Genomic DNA, 25,595 nt, shown 5'->3' on the forward strand with positions numbered 1-25,595 from the left:
CTAGGCCATGCCAAGTCTGTAAGGTATACTGAGTTAATTCAAAAGGCTACCCCAGGGGACACACGGTAGTGTACCAAGGCCATGTGTCACGCACGATCAAGCCACGCGCCCGTGTGCTCAGCCGTGTGGAGTGAAAATAGGCTTGGTTTAAGCCACATTTCTCACCCTCCACAAGCATACCTAACCCATGTCATCTCATACCATTTCAATGCATTAAAAGGTAGCCAAATCATATTAATCCATACACATATCATGCCATATCATTATACCAAAATCATCAAAAACTTACATAACTTCCAATTTCCTTTTCTCACTTTTTCGTCAACTAAATCATGCTTCTCAAACATATCAATTCATCACCTATACTTCATACCAAAATATGCCAACACAAAAACATTATATACCTCACATATCTCAATTATCAAACACATACTTCAGGCTAGCTTAAATGGCCAATACACACCATCATTTACAAGCCAAATCACATGGCCAAAATCACAACTCAAGACATATCATCTTAACACTAGCCTATACATGCCATATATCCAAACCCCAAAGTGTAAAAATACCGTAAGTCAATAACCATAGTGTGATGCGGTCTCCGTTGACTTCCAACCCGAGCAAACATCCGAAGTACTACAAAACATAGAAAAAAACACAAAGTAAGCTTCATAGCTTAGTAAGTTCGTAATTCAAAGAAATAAAGCTTATAACTTCAATTTATAAGCATAATCCATTTAAGTCAATCCAACATGTCTTGGCCTTAGCCTAAACAACATTAGCTTTTAAATTTTAAACATCACATGAACTAGCAAATTATCATAAAGCATTATGACATAAGTTATATTACTTATGTGTATTCACATATCAAGCATATGGCTAAGTATCTTTAAATCATCCAAAAACTCATTCTTTTCCATGCTTCCATTAGCAATCCAAATCTAAGACTTTGCCAATATTTACCCTTTTCTCATAATCGTTGAGCCACAATTTAAATGAGTTAAAATGGAGCATATCACAACTTATTTTGACCCAAAATCCTAACACGTAATCATCAGCCAAATTTATTATTCTATCACTATTCAAGTAATATAACATAATATATTACCAAACCATTAATCACATCATTATTACATATTCAGTTCCACAATAATCATGAACTCATAATTTTCATAGATTCAATACTCAATTGAATTTCTGTACATACCTGTACCATCTTGTACGAATTTCTGTACATACCTATACCATCTTGTACGAATTTTCGTACATACCTGTACCATCTTGTGCGAATTTTCATACATACCTATACTATCTCGTACCAATCTCATACTCAATCACATCTTTCGTTTACCCGTGAATATTCAATGTCTCGCACACTAGGTGCCATTCCCGATACCTCGCACACTAAGTCCATTCTGGATGTTTCGCACACTAAGTGCCATCATCGATACTTTGCACACTAAGTGCCATTCTGGATGTATCGCACACTAAGTGCCATTTATATGGTCGATATATCATCCAGCATAGTAGTAGTCATGAATATACAATTTATACGTTACTAAAGTATTTAAAATACAATATTAAATAAGTTTATTGCATACAAACTTACCTCAAGTTGATCGGATAGAAGTTATGGCCTAATCGTCCACTTTTCGTTTTTCCTCTACCTAAATTCGATATTTATTTATCTTGATCTATATATAACATCAAATTCAGCATATTAACATTCCTTTCTATTCAATTTGACACTTTATACACATTTTGGAAAAATTACGCTTTTGCCCCTAAGGTTTTACATTTTTACAATTTAGTCCTTAATTGACATTTTTGTCAAAAATCACTTCATAAAACTTGTTAATATAGCTTCAAAAATTAATAATCTATCATAAAACATCTAATAACCAAGCATTCATGTAACACCCCTAACCCGTATCCATCATTAGACTAGGATTACAAAGCATTACCGGACATATCGGAACACTTTGCATTCATTTCACAAACATCATAACATCATAGTCATACATCAACATAAAGTCCCTTTCTTAGGTCAACGAGACCTTAAACATGCATTAGGAAGAGGTTGGGACTAAACCGAACACATTCACAGATTTCAACACTTAGAAAATTTTTCTATTCTGTTAAGGTCACACGCCCGAGTGACCAGGCCGTGTGCCTTACACGGGCACTAGACACACCCATGTAATCCAGCCGTGCCAAAACAGAGCATACATACTGACTTTCACCTACAGCCAACAGACACGCCCGTGTGCTATGGTCGTGTGGTTCTTAACTAGCTACTGACTTAAGCCCACGGCCAACAGACATGCCCGTGTGTTATGGCCGTGTGGCACAATGCAGGCTTGGTTTAAGCCAACTTGCCACCCCATTATGGGTCAACCTACAAACAAGGAATCAAGCATATATGTACAACCCAATCAACCATTTTCTCAGGCTAAAACACATATCATTCATACTATAATATTATCAACCATTTACATACTTATAATCCTTAACAATTTATACTAAGACATAATGTAATATTATATCAAAAACATCATTCATTCTTCTACCATGAACTCACCAAACTTACCTTTTCCATTATCCAACTAAAATATGCCACAATTGCAAATTAACATCACATATCATAAGCCTTTCATCATCATAAGTTCAAACACAATTTAGCCAAATCACATGGTTAAATATATACATCACAAAACATACTCCACAACTACTAGCCAATACATGCCATACTTCAAATATATACATTTCCAAAAATACCAAAATGAGGTTCGATAGTGTGGTGACAATCCTTGACGATCCCCGAGCTTAGTGGTGATAAACCGTAATTTATACATATTTTTACCCCATGTTTAATGCATTTTATGGATTATTTTCCATTAGAATTTGTGAATTTGATGCTCTTAAAGCTTTAATTTCATGTTTTACACGTAGGAGAGCATAGGAGAGCAAAAGGAATGAGAAACGGGCCAAAAATGGAGAAAATGGGCTAAAGTACGAAATCAACACAGCCTGGACCTCCTCACACGAGTGGACCACAGGGCCGTGTCAATTTGATAGGCTCGAGCACGGCCTGAAGTAATAGCACAAGGGCGTGTCCCTACCGAGACCAAGTTGAGTTTAATTCGGAAAGGCTAGTTTTGAGGGCTTTTAGGCATTCCAAAGCCTATAAATACACCGTAGAGAAGGAAGAAAAAGAGGACAGAGAGGAGGGGAGTAAGGAATTACTCCAAGGAAACCGATTATCCATCTCAGAAGCCAGATTCATCTTCAAGACTGAAGATCTCTCCTCAATTTCCCTCAGGAGTTTTAGGTTTTCTTTATGTTTGTATTCTTTATCATTCTGAGATGTTTTCTTATTTAGTTATAAGCTAAATCCCTTAAATACTTAAGGGGAATGAAACCTAAGACGAATCTTGTTATTATTTTCTGAATTGTATGATAAATATTTGACTTGTTCTTAATTATGTGTTCTTAATTCTTGTTTTGATATCCCAGGATACCAATTCAAGATAAGCTCTTATTCAGAGGAGGAATAGACCTTATTTAATCGTACATTTGTCATAATTAAGTGGAGTTGATTGCGCGCCTAGACATAGGGTAACAAGATTTTGCTGGATTAGGGTGAAACCTAATAACGGGATCCATAGATCGAGTTAATGCAACCCTACAGTGTTAATTAGAGAAAAGTCTTGGTTATTCAATCTAGGGATTAGACATTATTAGTCTTGAATAGGGATAATAACATAATTTAGGGATCTCTACGGAACAAGTTAAATGAATAAATCATCCAATTCGGAGCTAGAATAACAAGTACAGTCTATGTGGATTTGTCCTTAGGTATTGTCTTCATTCAATCGATTTTTCCAAAAGCAATTCCCCAATTCCATTCTCTGTGCGTTCTTAGTTTAGATAATTAGTTAGTTAAAACAAAAACCTCTTTATTTTTAGGCTATATAATAAAAAGACAGTCGTTACTAGTACTTTTAGTTCCTTTGGGTTCGACAATCCGGTCTTGCTAAAACTATACTACTGTTCGATAGGTAAACTTGCCTACATCGCGATAATAGTTAGTTCAAGAATGAGTAATTATAAATATTTAAAACCTATCAGGAAACCACGTGATCAAGTTTTTGGCGCCGTTGCTGGGGAACTGAAATATTAGGAACACTCAATTTTTATTACTTTAGCCATTTATTTTTCGTGCACTTTAATTTATTATTATTATTTATTAATTTACTTTTTCCTTCGCTTGGCAAGTTTTTATAGATTATGACTAGAAGAAATTCGTCAGGACCATTACTTTTTGACGAAGAAATCGATGAAGCTTAAGATACACAGAGAACGAGCAAGAAGACGATACTCAACCCCCAACCGAAGAGATGGATGAAAACCAAGGCAATCAGCTACCTCATGCAATTGCGGTTAATCAAAATCTTGCTCCACGCACTATGTATGATTATGCTAAACCTTCTTTAACAGGAACTGAATCGAGCATGGTTAGACCTGCTGTAGCTGCAAATACTTTTGAATTAAAACCTAACACTATTCAAATGATACAATAATTTGTTTAGTTTGATGGTTTGCAGGATGAGGATCCTAATGCTCATTTAGCCAACTTCTTAGAACTATGCGATACATTTAAAATTAATGGTGTCTCTGATGATGCCATTCGTCTTTGGTTATTCCTTTTTTCATTGAGGAACAAATCTAAAAAGTGGTTGAACTCGTTAGCACGAGGGTCAATTACTACATGGGAACAAATGACCGAAAAATTTTTACTAAAATATTTTCCACCGGTTAAAATGACTAAATTACGTAATGATATCTCTTCTTTTGTGCAGATGGATTTAGAAAAACTCTACGATGCATGGGAGAGATACAAGGACCTTTTGAGAAGGTGCCCTCACCATGGGTTACCACTTTGGCTACAGGTTGAAACGTTCCACAATGGCCTGAATCTTTCGACTCGACAAATGGTTGACGCAGCTGCTGGTGGAACCATCAATAATAAAACACCTGAATATGCCTATGAGTTTATAAAGGAGATGTCACTGAATAACTATTAGTGGCAAGTCATAAGGACAAAGCCAACGAAAATAGCCGACATTTAAAACGTCGATTCGGTCACCATGCTCTCTAATTAGGTAGAACTTTTAAATAAAAAGATTGATGGTTTTCTTAGTTCTTCGCAGGTTCACCCGGTAATGCAGTGTGAAACGAGTGGAGATGGAACAAGCCATTCAGAATACCAACCTTATGGCCACAACATGGATAACGAGCAATTAAACTACATGGGTAATAATCTTCGACCTCAAAACAATCCATATAGTAACACTTACAATGTAGGTTGGAGGAACCACCCTAATTTCTCGTGGAGCGGTCAAGCAAATCAAAGACCACAACCACCCCCAGGCTACCAACAACCACCCTACCAAAAGGAAAAGAAGCCGAACCTTGAAGAAATGCTCTCAAAGTTTATATCGATGTCAGAAACTCGTTTCCAGAATATCGAGACAGTACTTAAAAATGAACAAGCGTCGATCCAAGGGCTTGAAACTCAGATAGGCCAGCTTTCCAAACTAATTTCAGAAAGACCACTAGGAAGTTTACCTAGTAACACCAAATCAAAAGAGCATGTGAAAGCAGTTACGCTGAGGAGTGGGAAAGTGTTAGCGGAAACTGAAAGGAAGCTAACACAAGAAGCCGTGGTAAGTGAAAGGGGGGAAGAAAAACCCAAAAATAGTGACAAACTAGTGCCAAAGGAATATAAGCCTCCAGTCCCATACCTAACAAAATTAAAAAAAAAGGACCGCATTGATACATAATTCGGTAAGTTTCTTCAACTTTTTAAGCAGTTACATATCAACTTACCTTTTGTTGAAGCCATCTCGCAGATGCCTACATACACAAAATTTTTGAAGGAGCTTCTAACAAATAAAAGGAAATTCGAGGACTTGTCTATAGTAGAACTCAACGAGGAGTACTCAGCCAAACTCCAAAACAAGCTGCCAACCAAACTAAAAGATCCAGAGAGTTTTACTATCCCTTGCTTAATTGGTAGTCTAAATGTTGAGAAAGTAGTAGCTGATTTAGGCGCTAGCATTAATTTGATGCCATATAAAATGTTCAAACAACTTGGTCTTGGGGAACCTAAACCTACTAGGATAAGTATTCAATTAGCCAATAGATCTGTTAAATATCCTAGAGGCATTATAGAAGACGTACTTGTGAAAGTAGATAAATTCATATTTCCTATTGACTTTGTTGTGCTTGACATGGATGAAGATGTGGAAGTGCCCTTAATATTAGGGCGTCCATTTTTAGCCACTGCTAGGGCTGTAATCAATGTGGGTGACGGTAAATTGGTACTTAGAGTAGGTGACGAAGAGATTATCTTTAAAATTTATGATGCTATGAAGTTTTCTAGGGAACAGGACGACTTATGTTATTTTATTGACTCTATTGATCATACTATTCAAGATTTTTTTCAGGAAACTTTACAAAAGGACATGACAGAATTGTATCTTACTCAAGAAAAGGAGACAGATGATGAACCTAATGAGCATTGTTCAAGACGAGTAGAATATGAGGGGATTAAGATAAACAATGAACTTAAGCAAAAGCCCTCTATTGAAGAGCCTCCTGAACTGGAACTTAAACAATTACCAAATCACTTGGAATACGCATTCCTTGGAAATAATTCTATATTACCAGTTATCATTGCCTCTAACTTGCAACCCAAGGAGAAAGAGGAATTAATCCAAGTATTAAAAGACCATAAGAAGGCCATAGCTTGGAAAATTTCTGACATTAAAGGAACTAGCCCTTATTTTTGCACCCACAAAATTTTGATGGAAGATGAATACAAACCGTGTGTGCAAGCTCAAAGATGACTAAACCCTAACATGAAGGAAGTTGTAAAAGCTGAGGTAATTAAACTTCTAGATGCTGGAATTATTTATCCTATTTCTAACAGTTCTTGGGTAAGTCCAGTGCAGGTTGTCCCTAAGAAAGGAGGCATGACGGTTGTGACCAACGAGAAGAATGAATTAATCCCAACAAGGATAGTCTCAGGATGGAGAGCTTGCATAGACTACAGGAAATTGAATGATGCCACAAGAAAAGATCACTTCCCCTTGCCATTCATTGACCAAATGTTGGAAAGATTATCCGGACACAAGTATTACTACTTTCTAGACAGACTCTCTGGTTACTTCCAAATCCCAATAGCTCCTAAAGATCAAGAAAAGATGACATTCACATGCCTATATGATATGTTCGCTTATCGTAGAATGCCTTTTGGATTATGTAATGCTCCTGCAACTTTTCAGCGTTGTATGATGGCCATCTTCGACGAACTCGTGGAAGATATCACGGAAGTATTTATGGATAATTTTCCGGTATTCGGTAACTCTTTCCATCTCTATCTTAAAAATTTAAAATGAGTTTTAATAAGATGTGAGGAAACAAAGCTTGTGCTTAACTGGGAGAAATGTCACTTCATGGTTCAAGAAGGTATTGTATTAGGGCATAAAATTTATAGTAAAGGGATTGAGGTGGACAAATCTAAATTAGAAACAATCGAAAAATTACCCCCTCCTAGTTTGGTTAAGGCTATTAGAAGCTTTTTAGGACATGCTGGTTTTTATAGAAGATTTATTAAGGATTTTTCTAAAATAGCTAAGCCTTTGACTAAATTGCTAGAAAAAGATATACCTTTTAATTTCAATCAGGAGTGCTTAGAAGCATTCAATACTCTAAAGGATAAATTAATTAATGCTTCGATTATAATTGCACCTTATTGGAATTTACCATTTGAATTAATGTGTGATGCAAGTGACTTTGCAATAGGTGCAGTACTGGGACAGCAGAGAGATAAGCATTTTCAACCTATCTATTATGCTAGCAAAACTTTAACATCTACACAATAGAATTATACTACTACGAAAAAAGAGTTGCTAGCTGTGGTTTTTGCATTTGATAAATTTCGGTCATATCTCATATTATCTAAAGTTGTTTACACTGACCATTCCGCCCTTCGCTACCTTTTAACTAAAACTGATGCAAAACCTCGACTTATTCGATGGATTCTCCTATTGCAGGAATTCAACTTGGAAATTTAGGATAAGAAAAGAGCTAAAAATCTCGCGGCTGATCATCTGTCCAGGCTTGAGAACTCCAATACCAGAGAACTAGATGAAGTGGAAATAAATGATTCGTTCCCTGAAGAACAATTTCTCGCTATATCTGACTCCGAGGTACCTTGGTTTGCAGAAATCGCAAAATTTTGTAGCTGCTAACATTATCCCAAAAGGGTTAACACACCAGCAAAAGAAGCGATTCTTTAATGATGTGAAAAACTACTTTTGGGACGACCCCTTTCTGTTTCGTAGATGTGCAGATCACATCATTAGAAGATGCGTTACAAGATCAGAAACATTAAAATTATTGGAACATTGCCACTCAGGGCCAACTGAAGGACACTATAGTGTAATTAAGACCGCACACAAAATACTTGAATCAGGTTTTTATTGGCCCTCATTATTCAAAGACGCTAATAGGTACGTTACCTCATGTGACAAATGCCAATGGACAGGTAACATATCTAGACGTGATGAAATGCCTCAAAACTATATGCTTTCATGTGAAATATTTGACATTTGGGGTATCAATTTCATGGGCCCATTCCCTATTTCATTTGGGAATAAATACATCTTAGTAGCAGTTGATTACATGTTCAAATGGGTGGAAGCCCAAGCTCTACCTACTAATGATGTTAGGGTGGTAGTACGTTTTTTTAAGAAACTCTTCTCGAGATTTAGAACACCTAAAGCAATTATCAGTGACAGGGGCACTCATTTTTGTAATACCCAATTTGAAAAACCCTTAAGAAATACGGAGTTCATCATAGAACAGCCACCCCATACCATCCTCAAACTAATGGACAAGTTGAAGTAGCAAACCGAAAAATCAAACGGATCCGTGAAAAAATAGTAGAATCAAACAGAAAAGATTGAGCAATGAAAGTAGACGATACCTTATGGGTTTACAGAACTGCTTTTAAGACCCCCATAGGAACATCACCTTACAGACTTGTTTATGGAAAAAGTTGTCATCTACCATTCGAACTAGAGCATAGAGCTTTTTGGGCTATTAAATTTCTAAACCTTGATCCCAAAATTGCAGGAAAAAAAACAGGTTGATGCAGCTGAATGAGCTTGATGAGTGGCGAGCCAATGCATACGAAAATTCACACCTATATAAGGAAGCAACAAAGCGGCGCCATGACACTCGTTTAAAGCAACGAAAACAATTTGAAGTTGGAGATCTTGTCTTACTATACAATTTAAGACTCAAATTGTTTCTTGGGAAACTTAAATCACGATGGTCAGGACCTTTCGTAATTCAAACTGTTTTCCCATATGGCATAATAGAGGTAAGTCACCCATCATATGGTACTTTCAAAGTAAATGGAAAACGTCTCAAACTTTATAATGGTGAGAATTTTAAAGACAATGGAGAGGAGCTACGACTCCACAAATTGCCCTGAATAAACCAACAAGGTAACAGTCGAGCTTCGACTATAAACAAGCGCTTCTCAGGAAGCAACCCGGGTACTAACGGTTTTAAATTACTTAAATTTCAAGTTTTAAACATTTAGGTCACTAACAGAGTATTTGAAGCACAGGTTCCCAACACCACACGGACGATCACACAGTCGTGCTTAAGGCCATGTGTGTAACACCCCTAACCCGTATCCACTGCCAGAACAAGGTTTCAGAGCATTACTACCATTTACAGATCACTAAAAAAAATTTAAATACTTACCGATTCAATGCATCATATAAATAAATATATTACCATTCAATCAACAGTTTTGACACTTGTATAAGCATCATACAGCAGCATTGTTAGTATACTTGCACATATCTCATATAAATTCAACATTGATATATCTATTTTCTCGACATATCGCACTTGAGTTTAATAATAGTCTCAACTTACATAATTTCCTTGTATCAACATATCAAAGATAATCGTATATGTACATGTCATGAAACATATCATGCTCTTACCGTTTCTTCATAAGCATATATCATTCATTTCATTATATCAATATTTCATGCTCTATCATTTCCATATATTTTATGTATATTTATTCCGGTAATAGTTTATATCAAACTTAACATAAATTATATTCCATGTACTTATACTTATTTTGTTTATCTACCTTTATAATTATTTCATATAACCATTCGTCATCTGATACATATTACCTGAATATCAATTGTTCAACAGATGTCATAGCGTCTCCCATCCACGGTCTTATTTATCTTTGACATGATGCCATAGTGTCTTTCAACTATGGTCTTACTCATTTTCTATCATGTTGCCATGGTATCTTTCAACCATGGTCTTATTCATTTCATGTCACGCTGCCATGGTATCTTTCAACCATGGTTTATTTATTTCCCGTCATGTTGCCATGGTATCTTTCAACCATGATCTTACACGTTTCATATCAGGCTGCCATGGTTTCTTTCAACCATGGTCTTACACATTTCATATCAGGTTGCCATGGTATCTTTCAACCATGGTCTTACATATTTCATATCAGAGAGCACACTCCCGCGAACCTCATCCTTACAGTGGGATTACCAGTCCAGGCTAAATCCCCTATAATATAAACTCATAGAGTATTGTCGGGATTACCAGTCCAGGCTAAATCCCTTGCAACGACAATTACTCTAATGAGCTTGATCTGAATTACCAGTCAAAGCTAAATTCGCACCCTAATTGAATTACCCGTCCGGGCTAAATCCATTTACACGTATTCTTCGGGAGGGCTATATCAAGATAGGATCACCCGTCCGGGCTAGATCCTTTTTACCATCAATTCCTTTTCACAGATCCATCGAATTTTCCTTTCATTCAACCGGGATTTCTTCCCATTTTATCAAATATATCAATGTTTCATTAATTTTCATACAATGAACACTCAAATCATATTCACATCAATAACATACAATCTCAAGCATTTAAGAATATAATTCAAGTTACACGAACTTACCTCATTGCTTGTTTGTGTTTATAATTTCATTAATCCGATATCTTTTCTTTTCGACGATCAAGTCTCATATTTGAGTCGTCCGGATCTTTATAAATAAATTTGATCATCATTTTCATTCATTTCATATTCTAATGCATTTAATTAATGCTCTAGGTAAAATTATCATTTTGCCCCTAACTTTTAATTAATGACGATTTCGTCCTTAGGGTCAGGAAAATAAAATTCTTGCAATTTAATCCTTATTTCCAGCTATTATTCTCATATATATATTGATAACAGTCCATGAATTCTATAAAATATCAGAATTTTCCATAATTTCAACACTTTTCAATTTAATCCCTAAAACATGTTTTCCCCCGATCTTGAACTAAATTAATAATTTCATTCAATTTTGTAATTTAAATAATAAAATAACCCATTTCATGCAATTTGGTCATTTCTGACATTTTTACAAAATTGCCCATAAAGTTTTATTTTTATTCAATTTAGTCCCTGAGCCTAAAATATGCAAATTAGCCATGCTAGATGAATATTCATACATATTTTTCCTCCTCCTCTCCATTCCACATCCTTAATGTAGATAACACACTTGTAAGTAACATTATCCATAATTTTTATTATTTACTTTTATGAATATTCAAGCTATCCATCTATGTCATAGTCACTAAATTATTTATATCTGGAGCTCTAGAACTCTAAATTAAGATACGATAATTTTTCCTAAAACTAGACTCATATATCTTCTTACCATAAAATTTTCAGAATTTTTGGTTCAGTCAATAAATACAGTTTATTCTTTAAATTTACCCCTATTCTGCTGTTTGACAGTTATGACCCTTATTCACTAAAAATTAATTATCTTCTCGTACAGAATTATGATGTTCCCGTTTATTTATATTGAAACTAGACTCATTCAAGATTCTAAAAATATAAATTTAAGCCCATAATTATGATTATCCAATTTTTTATGATTTTTCAAAGTCAGAACAGGGGAACCCGAAATTATTCTGATGTTGTCTCACAAAATTTATTATATCTCATGATTTACAAATCTATTGCTTACACCGTTTCTTCTATGAGAAACTAGACTCAATGATATTTAATTTCATATTTTTCTAATCTTCTAGTTCGAGTTATACAATTTATGGTGATTTTTCAAAGTTAGTCTACTGCTGCTGTCCAATACTGTTTTAGTACAAGATATTAATTACCATGTTATAACATCCTTATTTTCTTTTTCTACACCATTTCTCATCACTTTCTCTTATTTTCTCTTCACTAACATATCAAGGACATAAGACCTTATGTAAGAAAACTTTACTATAACATTATTTCCATGTTTTATCAATAATAACAAACTTAAAACATATTGAAATCTTGATATACTTACCTTGTTCTATTGATACTAATCTTTAACTTGATTTTCTCTCTCCTCCAGCTTCTATTTCTTGAATCCAACTTGATATTCTAACTCCCCATGGCCCCTTAACATTTCTCTCTTAGTAGCAATGGAAATTCTTTTGATTTGTAGGTGGAAATGGTAAATTTTGGTGGAAGGACCAAATTGTAAAGAAAAGAAAATTTCATTCTTTTCCTTATCTTCTAACGTTGGTTGCATGCATGGAAAGATGATGAAAATTCTTCATCTTTCCTTCCTTTTATACTAAATAATTAATAATAAAATAATAATAAAATATCTCATTAAAATAATATATATCTAATTAAATAATCATAAAATATCATCAACATCATCATTACTTTCTAGATTTCTCTCTTCCAATTGACCATTTTGCCCTTTATTATCTTTTAAAATTCCATCCTTGAGTCATCATTTAATTTTGGTAAAATTACAATTTAGTCCCTCATAGTTCTTCACCTATTCAATTTGGTCCTAATTCATCCATTTTCCTTAGTTTCTAGATCATTCACTCTTAAAATATTTACACTATTGGTCCTTCAACTTTTTCATATTTACACTTTAACCCCTTAAATTTTGAGTATTTACTCTTGTGCAACAAAACTTTTCTCACTTTTACAATTTAGTCCTTTCTTGAATTAATATATCATAATATACTTCTTAATATTGACATAACTCAAAATTTCCCTTTATGTCACTTTATTTCCTTATTTTACTATATCAAGGATAATATCTTACTGTAAAAATTTTCAGGGTATTACAATGTGACCAACACGGATGGAAACATAGTCGTGCTATACGACCATGTGAAAATAGGATAATAGATTTCCCCAAACACGGGCCGCGATAAACCACCACGGCTGTGTGACATGGCCATGTCTGAATCTGCCAAATGAACACGGGCGTGCGACATGCCCGTGTCTAGCACTCGTGGACAACACTATCAAAATAACACGGGCGTGTGCAGAGCTACACGACCGTGGGAGAAGCGAATCACATCACACACGGTCGTGTAACATGATCATATAACCACATGCCCTATACACACGGGCATGCCAAAAGGCCGTGTGACGACACCTTAATTTGCGACGAACATGGCCGAGCCATGACCCACACAGGCGTGTGCACTGGCCGTGTAATTTGAGAAATTAGAATAATTCTTTTATTTTATTTTTCTTTCATTAAGTTTTTAAGATTCATTTGTTTTCCTTTTAAACACGGCTTATCTTTGTGACTACTATCAAGATTATTCCCCGCACTCTCCTTTTATCATTCAAAATCATGCTTGACATCCAGATTAATTCCCAATACTCGATTTCGCCAATCCAAGAATATCATCCATTCTTAATACAGGAAGTTTCACTTCTCCCCCTATCTTATTTTTATACTCTAATATCTATCTTTGTACATTGAGGGCAATGTACATCTTAAGTGTGGGGGGTATTTATTTCATTATCAAAAAAATCCTTGAATGATTGCCTTGTTCTCTTGAAAAGCTTTCATACCATATTTAGGATAAATTTTAATTGATTTATGATTTTGATTGATATATCTTAAATTAAAACATAGGCAATTATGCATTGATTGTTTAAACTTTAAGACATTAGAGAATCAAGCATGATGAGTTGATTTTTAAGAATTTAAAATCTTAGGCTGTTTCCCCAAGGCTTAGGTATTACTTTGAGTTGGGATTCACAAGTTTTAAACATCAAAAAGCCATAATTTTTGTGAGATTTTTGAGCTTTTTGAGCATCTATTAATTCTTTCATGCTCATTTTTATTGTTTCTTTGAGTGTGTCAGTAGTGAACTTTTATTCTGGAACTTGCTTGATTATTCATGTTGAGACCGTACTATTTGATTTGATATGTCAAAATGATTAAGGCACTTAGGATTAACCCACTCATGCCATGAAAAGCCTACCTCCACAATTAACCTCTAGTGAAACCCCCTTGAGCCTAACAAGCGATTTCTTGTATTACCCTTAATATTAACCTTTAACCCATTATTGTTGAAATTCCCCAAATTAATTTAAGCCCCATTTTTGTCGAGATTTGAATTGAAATAGTTACTTAGCTATGTTTTATTCTACTCTGTAATTTGACTTGTTCTTAAAAAAACATATATACATATTAGTAGTGATCTTCTGTTTGTAAGCTTCAGAAGTTAAATTCCTTAGTCTGAGAAGAAGCTCTGTTGTACGCAAGTGATGATGAACTCTTTTTCTAGTTAGGTAATTTTTCAATTCAATCTCGATTCTAAACCTTTGTTTCGGCTTGTGACCACACCCCCTAACCAAACCTCATTACAACCCTATAAAGACCTTTTGATTGATGTATCATCTTAAATTATAGTGGTGAAGATTTGATTTTCATGCAAGCCTATGGTAATGACTTTTCATTATTGACTATTGAGTGCTTCATTTATTGTCCTTAAACACCTCGAGTGATTTGAGTGAATCTGTAGTGAGGATGTGAAACTCTGTGGTATTCTGAATCAAAGGTAATTACTTAAATGAGGAGAGACACCTATGTTTGCATGATTAAATACTCAACCTGGAATGTTTGAAACTTTTATGTTCTTTTAGTTGAATTCTCAATGTATGATTACCTATGGATTATTCTAAGATATTATCAATAGAAATTATAAGTTGAGAAGAATTTATTTTGATTATGAGTTGAGAATTTTGCTTGAGGACAAGCAAATACGTAAGTGTGGGGGTATTTGATAAACAATAATTTATACATATTTTTACCCCATGCTTAACATATTTTATGGATGATTTTCCATTAGAATTGGTGAATGTGATGCTCCTAATGCTTTAATTTTATGTTTTACAATTAGGAGTGTTGGAACGCCGGTGCCTCCAAGGCGCAGCGGAAAAATAAAATAATTAAAAATATTTCGGCGATCCAAACCATGGATCCATGTGTAAGGAACGTATCGGGGTGATAAAAGGTTTCAAAAATTACCGAAACTTCAATCTGAGTAGACAGCGACGCCTAGGCAACGGGAATCCTGAACCAGTATCGAACCAAGCCGCAACCTTTCCGATGTCGGCCTCTACGTAGTCCACCCAGTTGACAATGAACGATAGAAAAATCTCATAAACTATTTCATTAATTTTTATGCTTGACGGCTGCTAGACCCTTTAGCATAGTTTCGAGCTTATTTATATATTATCTCTTTAGGGTTTTTACCCTTGCCATATATAACACCCTTTTAATTGGTATATCTTTTAATGAATATTAATTCATTAAAATTAATCTGAACATAATAGTCATCATTAAAATAAATATAATAGTGTTTAACCAAAATTATAATTACATTAATTATAATAAAGATTTGATAAACTATATTTATTTAAACTTATATACTGAACCAAATTCATATACTAATGAAATTATGTTCGATTATGTGTACAACATCCTTGTACGTATAGTATGTTCAACAATTTGATTGCCCAATTAAATTAATTCTATAATTAATTTAATTCATCTGACTATCAGAATACAATACCAACTATGTTTTACTCCGTTCATTTCAACCATAGGGTGTGACCCTATAGGTTCTTGTAATGTTAGCAGTAATATTAGAACGATTCTAATGATACAAATAATGAGTGGCATCTAGCAATGCATTATTGCTACCTAAGTTACGAGAAGTCATGACTCGACATAACCTTTTGTGATTAACCTTTCATGCATTAATCCTTAAGTCCTATATCTTTGGAATGGACACAAGTCATGGAATAGTCATACTTGCATAGTCCATCCCATGTTTCTTGATACCTTAAGTGAACTATGATACACAAATAAGTATGACATCTCATATCAACTTATTTGAGCATGGCCATGCATTTCTAGTCTCACTCAATCAAGTGGCCTAAGATATTACTCCCATTATGTAGGAGGGACTTATCCTATATTGATCAACCATATCCCTCTACATAGATTGTGGTATATCCAACATCAGTCTTTATAGAACAACCAGTTACGATGTTCGTTTGACTATATCAAAATATACAACTCATGATGTTGGGATAATGATGATCTCAAGTATGAGGATCATATACATATTAATCACTATGAGTAATGTTGTGACAATTACATAATAATCCAAGAAACATACTCATAGCAGGTCAGTCCAATATGTTGTTCTCTAACACACATATTCATGCATTGATTTTGACACTCCATGTAACACCCTGAACCCGAGACCATCGCCGGTATCAGACACGAGGGGTTAACAAGCCAAGATCACATGTTTTGCCCACCAATTTGACATTTCCAGTCAGGCTGGAAGACTGCGTCACCTTCGCCTTAAAAATCATATCTCAAGTTTCAAAACTCAGAAACTGGTTTCGTAAATTTTCCCTGAATTTAGACTCATATATCCATCCATGGATTTATTTCTAGAATTTTTGGTCGGGCCAATTGGTACAGTTTATTAGTTAAAGTCACCCATGTTACAGGGATCGACTGCTCTGACCTTCGCGCGGTATAACTTGAATATCTCTCTGTACAGGGCTTTAATGCTGGTGCCATTTGCTTCTAATGAAACTAGACTCAAAATGGAATCTGTAAATATAAGGTATGTCTCCTAATTCTTTCTGGATAATTTATAGTAAATTTTTAAAGTTGCGACAGGGGACCCAGAAACCGTTCTGGCCCTGTTTCACAATAGCTTCAATATCTCTTAACATGTAACTCCTATAACCATTTCGTTTCTTCCATATGAAAATAGACTCATCAAGGTTCATTTACATAGCTTATTCACTATTTAATACCATTCCTACGAATTTTGGTGATTTTTCACATTCACGTCACTGCAGCTGGCAGCATCTGTTTTAAGGTAGGTCTTACCTATTTGGTAGTCTCCATGAACCAACTAGTCTTGCCATACATAGGTTCATATATGATCATTTTAACCATGCCAATGGCTGATCATGTGACCAACATTCCCATTTCCAATCCATAGCCACATCATGACACCAAATATATACATACAAACCACAAATAGTCTAAATTCATGCTTCCTTTTTACGAGCCATTTTCGCATGGCCGTATACATATACATCACCACATTTTAAACTAACAGGGTAGTTCTATACATGCCATTTCAAAGTTCAAACAAAATTTATACCAAAATAGAGGCGTTGATAGTGTGGATGACTTGACTTTATTGATCCCGAATCCGATTGCTATCGAAATAAATCTATAAAACAGAGAGCCAAAGTAACGGGTAAGCATTTTTATGCTTAGTAAGTCTCAAGGAATATAATCAACTCTAATTACAGCAATACATTCACATAGCCAAATGCATCATTTCATTAATACACATTCTTATTTCACACTTCATCATTATATACTTTCACAAAGTATCAATCAAGTCAATAACTGAAATTCATTAGTCGATTGAGCGAATGTTGCTCAAACGTGTCGACTTTCCAATGCACATATAAACGTACCTTATTCTTTGGGCTTTTCGGTGTACTAATTGAATTTATTACAGCAACCAACACTCACCTCCAGCCCAAGATTCTTGAATATAACCGGATATAACCATGTGCACAAATGCCTTGGTCTTAGCCCGGATAGAATGACTTCATACGAATGCCTTGGTCTTAGCCCGGATATAGCCACTTGCACAATTGCCTTGGGTCTTAACCGGATATAATTTCCAGCATAATTGTCTTGGGCTTAGCCCGGATATCATTCAATTTCTCATGTACACATACATCAATAATCATTGGACATACATATTTCATTTTCGTTACTAAGGCTCAAACGCAAATATAATCACAAGCATATTCGCCTTCGGACTTAGCCGGGTAGAATTCAAATGCTCATACACACATAATCAATAATCAATACACATCCATACTTTATTTCACATAATTCAAGTAGGGTCACTTCTTGAGGACTTACCTCGGATGTTGTCGAACGGCTTTTTGGCTATTCGATCACTTTCTCCTTCCCTTGTCCAATTGTGGCCCTCTAAGCTCTTGAGCTAATTCAAACAAATTCAATTTATTAAAACCTCATTGTGCTAGCTTATGGCGAATATGACAAGGAGTTTAAATGGTCATATGGCCACCCTTTAGCTTGAATACACAATGGTCATGCACATTTTATACTACATCAAGCAATTCAATACAATTTATTCGAGCATCAAGGAAATGCTAAGGCCTTCAATAGGCTACCCAAGGCCGAATATTCATGTACATGTTGAGGCCAATTATGCACTTAATACCTCACAAAAACAGCATGCATTTTACTAGTTAATGCTTTGCATATTGTGGCTCAAAACTTATAATATAGCATCAAGCACTTGTATGTGTGCTAGGCGAATTGTGCTTGCAATTTCACAATTATTCTTCAACATCTTCTTCTTTAAACAAACTTATTCATCACTTCCTTCATAACCAAAACATCATGTGCAAACATATATATACATATATGAGCATGGCAATTTCAAGGTGTCCATAGCCATCCAAAACACAAATTTTAACTAACATGCAAGAAGCATGAACCATGCTCATGAATGCATCATGGCGAATATGACAATCATGCTCCTTTTCAACTTCAATCATGATAAAACAAAAGAAAACTCAAAATCTTACTCAAGAGTAGACAATCCATCATTGCATGCATCATCATCAAGCTTCACACTTAGCATGCAATGGCTTTATCACCATAACAACTTTGGCCAAATACCATTTCCATGGCATAACAAAGATTTGAGCCATGGCTAACATGCACATCAAGTTAGCAACCAAAACATGCATGAAACTCCCAACACAACCTCATACATACCTTAATCTTGATGCAAATTTAGCCAAATCTCCTTCTAGATCTCTTCTAAACAAAGGAAATGAAGCAAAATCCTTCTTCCTCTTAGTATTTTCGGCCAAAAGGGAGAGAGCAAGCATGAACAAATTTTTTGTTTTCTCTTCTTGGTTGCACGGCAATGGGGGATGCTACTCTCTCACACATTTTTTTTTTCATTCTTTTCTCACCCATGCTTAGTTGTTTATTATTTCTAACATCATCCATTAGTAAAACATGTTGGGAACATGTTTCCCCTTGCCCATAATTTGTCATGGCTGGCCATCCACCTTAGGGAATGGGATAATTGACATGCAACTCCATTTATTTCACTTCATGCATTATTAGGCCACTTAAAAATACACCTATCACATTTTCAAGTCCTAGCACATGGGTCCTTTCTTATAAATTTGCACCTAATTAATAAAAATCGAGACACGAAATTTTTACGCATACAAATTCCACATACAATAAGCACGGAATATAACACCTAATTATTCTTGCGACTCGGTTTCCTGGTCCCGAAACCACTCTCCGACTAGGGTCACATTAGGGGTGTCACAACTCTCCCCACTTAAGAGATTTTCGTCCCGAAAATCTTACCAAAGAAATAGGTTTGGATATCGCTCTTTCATAGAGTTCTCGGTCTCCCAAGTAGCTTCTTCTATCCTCGTGCTTGAGCCATAACACTTTCACTAGCGGAACCCGCTTGTTTCGCAACTCTTTCACTTCTCGTGATAGGATACGAATCGGTTCTTCCTCATAACTCATATTAGCTTGAATTTCAATTTCTGATGGACTAATCATGTGCGATGGATCGGATCTATAGCGTCGAAGCATCGAAACGTGAAAGACATCGTGAACCTTTTGAGTTCGGGGCAAAATCAAACGATATGCCACCGGACCGACTCGCTTCGGATATCTCATATGGCCCAATGAACCTCGGGCTCACTTGCCCTTACGGCCGAATCGAGTATCTTTTTCCAAGGCGATACCTTGAGAAACACTTTATCACCCACCGATAATCGATATCCTTACGCTTCAGATCCGCGTGATGACTTCGACGATCGGAGGCTATCTTCGACTTTCACGGATTACTTTCACTTTCATTCAAATCTCTAATCAAATCCACCCGAAAATCTTGCTTTCACCGAGCTCACCAAAACAATGGTGTACGGCATTTACGACCGTACAAGGCCTCGTAGGGTGCCATCTTAATACTTGATTGAAAGCTGTTGTTATAAGCGAATTCAATCAACGGCAAATACCGTTCCCATGAACCACTAAACTCGAGGACGCAACATCTTAACATATCCTCAAGTATCTGAATTATCTGCTCGGATTGACCATCGGTTTGGGGGTGAAAGGCGGTCTGAAATGCAACTTGGTACCCAAAGCTTCTTGCAACTTCTTCCAAAATCGTGAGGTAAATCTCGGATCTCTATCCGAGACGATGGAAATAGGCACCCGTGTAATCTCACAATCGAGAACGTACAATTCGCTAATTTGTCCATTGAAAAATCCGTGCGTCGGGGACAAAGTGAGCCGACTTAGTCAATCTATCAACCACGACCCAAACCGCATCCTTCTTACTTGTTGACAATGGCGGTCCGGATACAAAGTCCATTGTGACTCGATCCCATTTCCACTCGGGTATCGTGATTGGTGAAGTAATCTGAAGGCACCGATGTTCCGCTTTCACTTGTTGGCATATTAAACATCTCAAACAAAGTCGGAGATGTCTCGTTTCATACCATGCCACCAAAACCGACGTTTCAAATCATTGTACATCTTCAGATACTCGGGTGGATTGCCATTCGGCTACAATGGGCTTCATTCGAATTATCGAAATGAGTTCAATTCTTTAGAACACACGACGACTTTTGAACCTCAAACAATCGTCATCGTCGATTTGAAACTCCGAGTCCTTGTTCGGAACACACTCAGCCCGTTTTGCAACCAACTCGTCGTCGACTTTCTGAGCTTCTCGAATTTGGTGTGTCAACAGTGGTTTGGCTTTCAATTCAGCTACTAACACACTATCGGATTGGACAGACAAGTGCACGTTCATCGCTCGTAAAGCGAATAATGATTTACGACTCAAGGCATCCGCAACCACATTCGCCTTTCCCGGGTGATAGTCAATGATCAGCTCATAATCCTTTAACAGCTCGAGCCAACGTCTTTGTCGCAGATTTAAGTCTCTTTGGGTCATCAAATATTTGAGACTTTTGTGATCCGAGTACACATGGCACCTTTCACCAATTAAGTAATGTCGCCATATCTTTAAAGGCGAACACGATGGCGCCAATTCGAGATCATGAGTCGGATAATTTTTCTCATGTGGCTTTAATTGCCTCGACGCATAGGCCACAACTCGACCCTCTTGCATCAATACACAACCTAACCCAAGGAGGGGCGTCGCTATAGATGACAAATTCTTTGTCGAACTCGGGTTGCACTAGAATTGGGGCTTCATCGATAAGTTTTCAGTTGATCGAAACTTTTTGACATTTCTCCGTCCATTCGAACTTAACATCCTTTTGGAGTAGCCGTCATCGGCGTGGCTATCGTTGAGAATCCTTTACAAATCGTCGGTAATAACAAGCAAGCCCCAAAAGTCTCGAACCTCCGTAATATTTCTGAGGCTTCCAATTAAGTATGGCTGAAATTTTATTCGGGTCGACTCGAATACCCGATGCAGATACCACATGACCCAAGAAGCTAACCTCTCTTAACCAGAACTCACACTTGCTGAACTTAGCATATAATTGCTTATCCCGTAAAATTTGCAGCACTAACCGCAGTGTTCAAGATGTTCGGTCTCATTTCTTGAATAGACCAAGATGTCATCAATGAACACGACTACGAATCGATCCAAATATGATCTCAAGATCCGATTCATTAAATCTATAAATACCGTAGGGCATTAGTGAGCCCAAACGGCATCACTAGGAACTCATAGTGACCATATCTCGCTCAAGGCGCCTTGGGTACGTCCAATCTCGGATTCAAATTGATAATAGCCCGATCTCAAATCTATTTTCGAGAACACCGAGGCTCCCTTCAGTTGATCGAACAAGTCATCAATACGTGGCAACGGATATTTGTTCTTTATCGTCGCTTTATTAAGCTGACGATAGTCGATGCACAGCCGCATGGTTCCATCCTTCTTCTTCACGAACAATCTTGGCGCACCCAAAGGCGAAAAACTCAAGGCGAGCAAAACCTCTATCCACCAATTCTTGCAACTGAGCTTTCAACTCCTTTAATTCCGTTGGTGCCATACGATACGGAGCTATCGAAATTGGAGTGGTACCAGGTACCAATTCGATGCCAAATTCTACTTCCGAACAGTGGTAAACCCGACAATTCTTGGGGAAAACATCCGGTATTCACAAACCACGCACACAGATTCGGGTTTCTTTTCGATTCCTTGTCATCGAAAGCACGTCGCACGCAAGGTACGCTTCGCACCCTTTTCTTACATATTTCGGGCCAACATCGGCGATATTACAAATGGCAACCCTTTAAGTCCGTAGACTCAACCCGAATTATCTTGTTATTCGCGCTCCTCAAATCGATAGTCTTGCTCTTGCAATTTACAACCGCATCGTGCATGGTCAACCAATCCAAACCAAGAATAACATCGAACTCATCGAACGGCAAAAGCATCAAGTCCGCGGAAAACAAGAACCTCGGAACACTAGGGACTTTTCTTGCACACTTTGTTGACAAGCACGTAATGACCCAAGGGTTTGACACTGAATTACAAACTCGAGAGACTCGATAGGCAAAGTCTTCTTTGGATGCTAAGGTTTCACATATATACGAATGAGTAGAACCGGGTCAATCAAAGCAATCACATTTGTATTGAAAAGAGTGAAAGTACCGTAATGACATCCGGAGAGGCATCCTCGGCGTGCGCGTATGGCATAAGTCCTAGCAGAGCACGAGCCTCGGATCCGATGGTAGCATCTCTAGGTCCTCTCTCCGCCACCGACATTGCCCATATTTCTAGGTGGCCTACCTCGAGTAGTGGTAGCACCCGGTTTCCACTCGACTCACATTCTGCTCAAGCATCCTCGGGCAATCCTTCATAAAGTGGTCGGCCGATCCACACTTATAGCAGGAGCGATCACGAAACCAACAGCTCCCCGAATGCCATTTGCCACAATGTGGACATTCCGCCCTCTCTCGGCAATCATTTCCACCACTGGCGATCGAAGTGACTCGTGTGGTCACAGGGGGTCGATCGCGTTCTCGTCTAGAAAAGCCCGAAATGCCTCTAGACCGGCTCGCATCATCTCGAAATCTTTTCGATGCTTGTTGAAGAGACTTTCCCGAGGACCTCTTTCGGAATTCTCCAGTTCCCACATTAGCTTTTTGTTTCTCCTTTCTAAGCTCTTCGGCTTTACAAGCTCGCTCAACAAGTACTACGAACTCTCATATCTCGAGAATGCCAACAAACATCCTTATATCATCATCCAGCCCATCCTCGAAGCGTTTACACATAATAGCTTCGGACGAAATGCATTCTCGCGCGTACCGGCTAAGCCTCACAAACTTTCGTTCGTAGTCGGTAACGGACATAGAACCTTGCTTAAGATCAAGAAATTCCTCCGCTTTTGGTCGATGAATCTCGATCGATATACTTTTTTGAACTCGGTTTGAAAGAATTCCCAAGTCACTTGCTCTCTAGGCACCACAAGTCGAGTACTCCACCAATAGTAGGCGGACTCACGTAGCAAGGAGATGGTACACTTTAAGCACTCATCGGTGTACAGGATAGCTCATCGAGCACCGGATAGTGTTATGCAACCAAAATTCAGCTCGCTTCGGCATCATCATCATCCGTAGCCTTAAATTCAGTGGCCCCATGTTTTCAATCCTATCGATGGGGGCTTACTTGACCTTATTTGGTCAGTCACCGGAGGTATTGTAGGTGTGGGGGTTGCATTTGTCGGGAATGGAGGTTGTGGAACAGCCGTGTTAGTTCGAATGTATTGATTAAACCATTCGTTCATCACACTATAAAAGGCTTGCCTAGCCTCGTCATTCGGATTGCTGGCCATAGGTTGAGAGTCCGCCGGCGCTGTCCCTTGCGCGGAGCAGCGCCACACTCTCCACATCATCAGCTATCGCTTCGGTTGGGATCGGGATCCATTGCTATAAACAAACACAAAGTCAAATTGTCAGAAATCACCACACTATCGATTCATCATTTAATGGCATGTATAGCTAGACCCCAAACACATCAAGGTAGTCCTAGAATCGACTAAACCGTGGCTCTGATACCAATAAAATTGTAACACCCTGAACCCGAGACCATCGCCGGTATCGGACACGAGGGGTTAACAAGCCAAGATCACATGTTTTGCCCACCAATTTGACATTTCCAGTCAGGCTGGAAGACTGCGTCACCTTTGCCTTAAAAATCATATCTCGAGTTTCAAAACTCGGAAACTGGTTTGGTAAATTTTCCCTGAATTTAGACTCATATATCCATCCATGGATTTATTTCTAGAATTTTTGGTCGGGCCAATTGGTACAGTTTATTAGTTAAAGTCACCCATGTTACAGGGATCGACTGCTCTGACCTTTGCGCGGTATAACTTGAATAACTCTCTGTACAGGGATTTAATGCTGGTGCCATTTGCTTAAAATGAAACTAGACTCAAAATGGAATCTGTACATATAAGGTATGTCTCCTAATTCTTTCTGGATAATTTATAGTAAATTTTTAAAGTTGCGACAGGGGACCCAGAAACCGTTCTGGCCCTGTTTCACAATAGCTTCAATATCTCTTAACATGTAACTCCTATGACCATTTCGTTTCTTCCATATGAAAATAGACTCATCAAGGTTCATTTACATAGCTTATTCACTATTTAATACCATTCCTACGAATTTTGGTGATTTTTCACATTCACGTCACTGCAGCTGGCAGCATCTGTTTTTAAGGTAGGTCTTACCTATTTGGTAGTCTCCATGAACCAACTAGTCTTGCCATACATAGGTTCATATATGATCATTTTAACCATGCCAATGGCTGATCATGTGACCAACATTCCCATTTCCAATCCATAGCCACATCATGACACCAAATATATACATACAAACCACAAATAGTCTAAATTCATGCTTCCTTTTTACGAGCCATTTTCGCATGGCCGTCTACATATACATCACCACATTTTTAAACTAACAGGGGTAGTCCTATACATGCCATTTCAAAGTTCAAAAAAAATTTATACC

The 25,595-nt window shown here is 37.1% G+C and overlaps 1 non-coding gene across 1 annotated transcript; it reads right to left on the bottom strand.

Moving 5' to 3' along the window:
* Positions 1-4,829: 4,829 nt before the first annotated feature.
* LOC128294890 (small nucleolar RNA R71) lies at positions 4,830-4,936 on the bottom strand. The gene has a single exon (XR_008285197.1). It is a non-coding gene; the product is annotated as a small nucleolar RNA R71 (small nucleolar RNA).
* Between the last annotated feature and the right edge of the window lie 20,659 nt (positions 4,937-25,595).

Source organism: Gossypium arboreum, chromosome 6, assembly GCF_025698485.1.
Source record: "Gossypium arboreum isolate Shixiya-1 chromosome 6, ASM2569848v2, whole genome shotgun sequence".
In the NCBI taxonomy this organism is placed as follows: Eukaryota; Viridiplantae; Streptophyta; class Magnoliopsida; order Malvales; family Malvaceae; genus Gossypium; species Gossypium arboreum.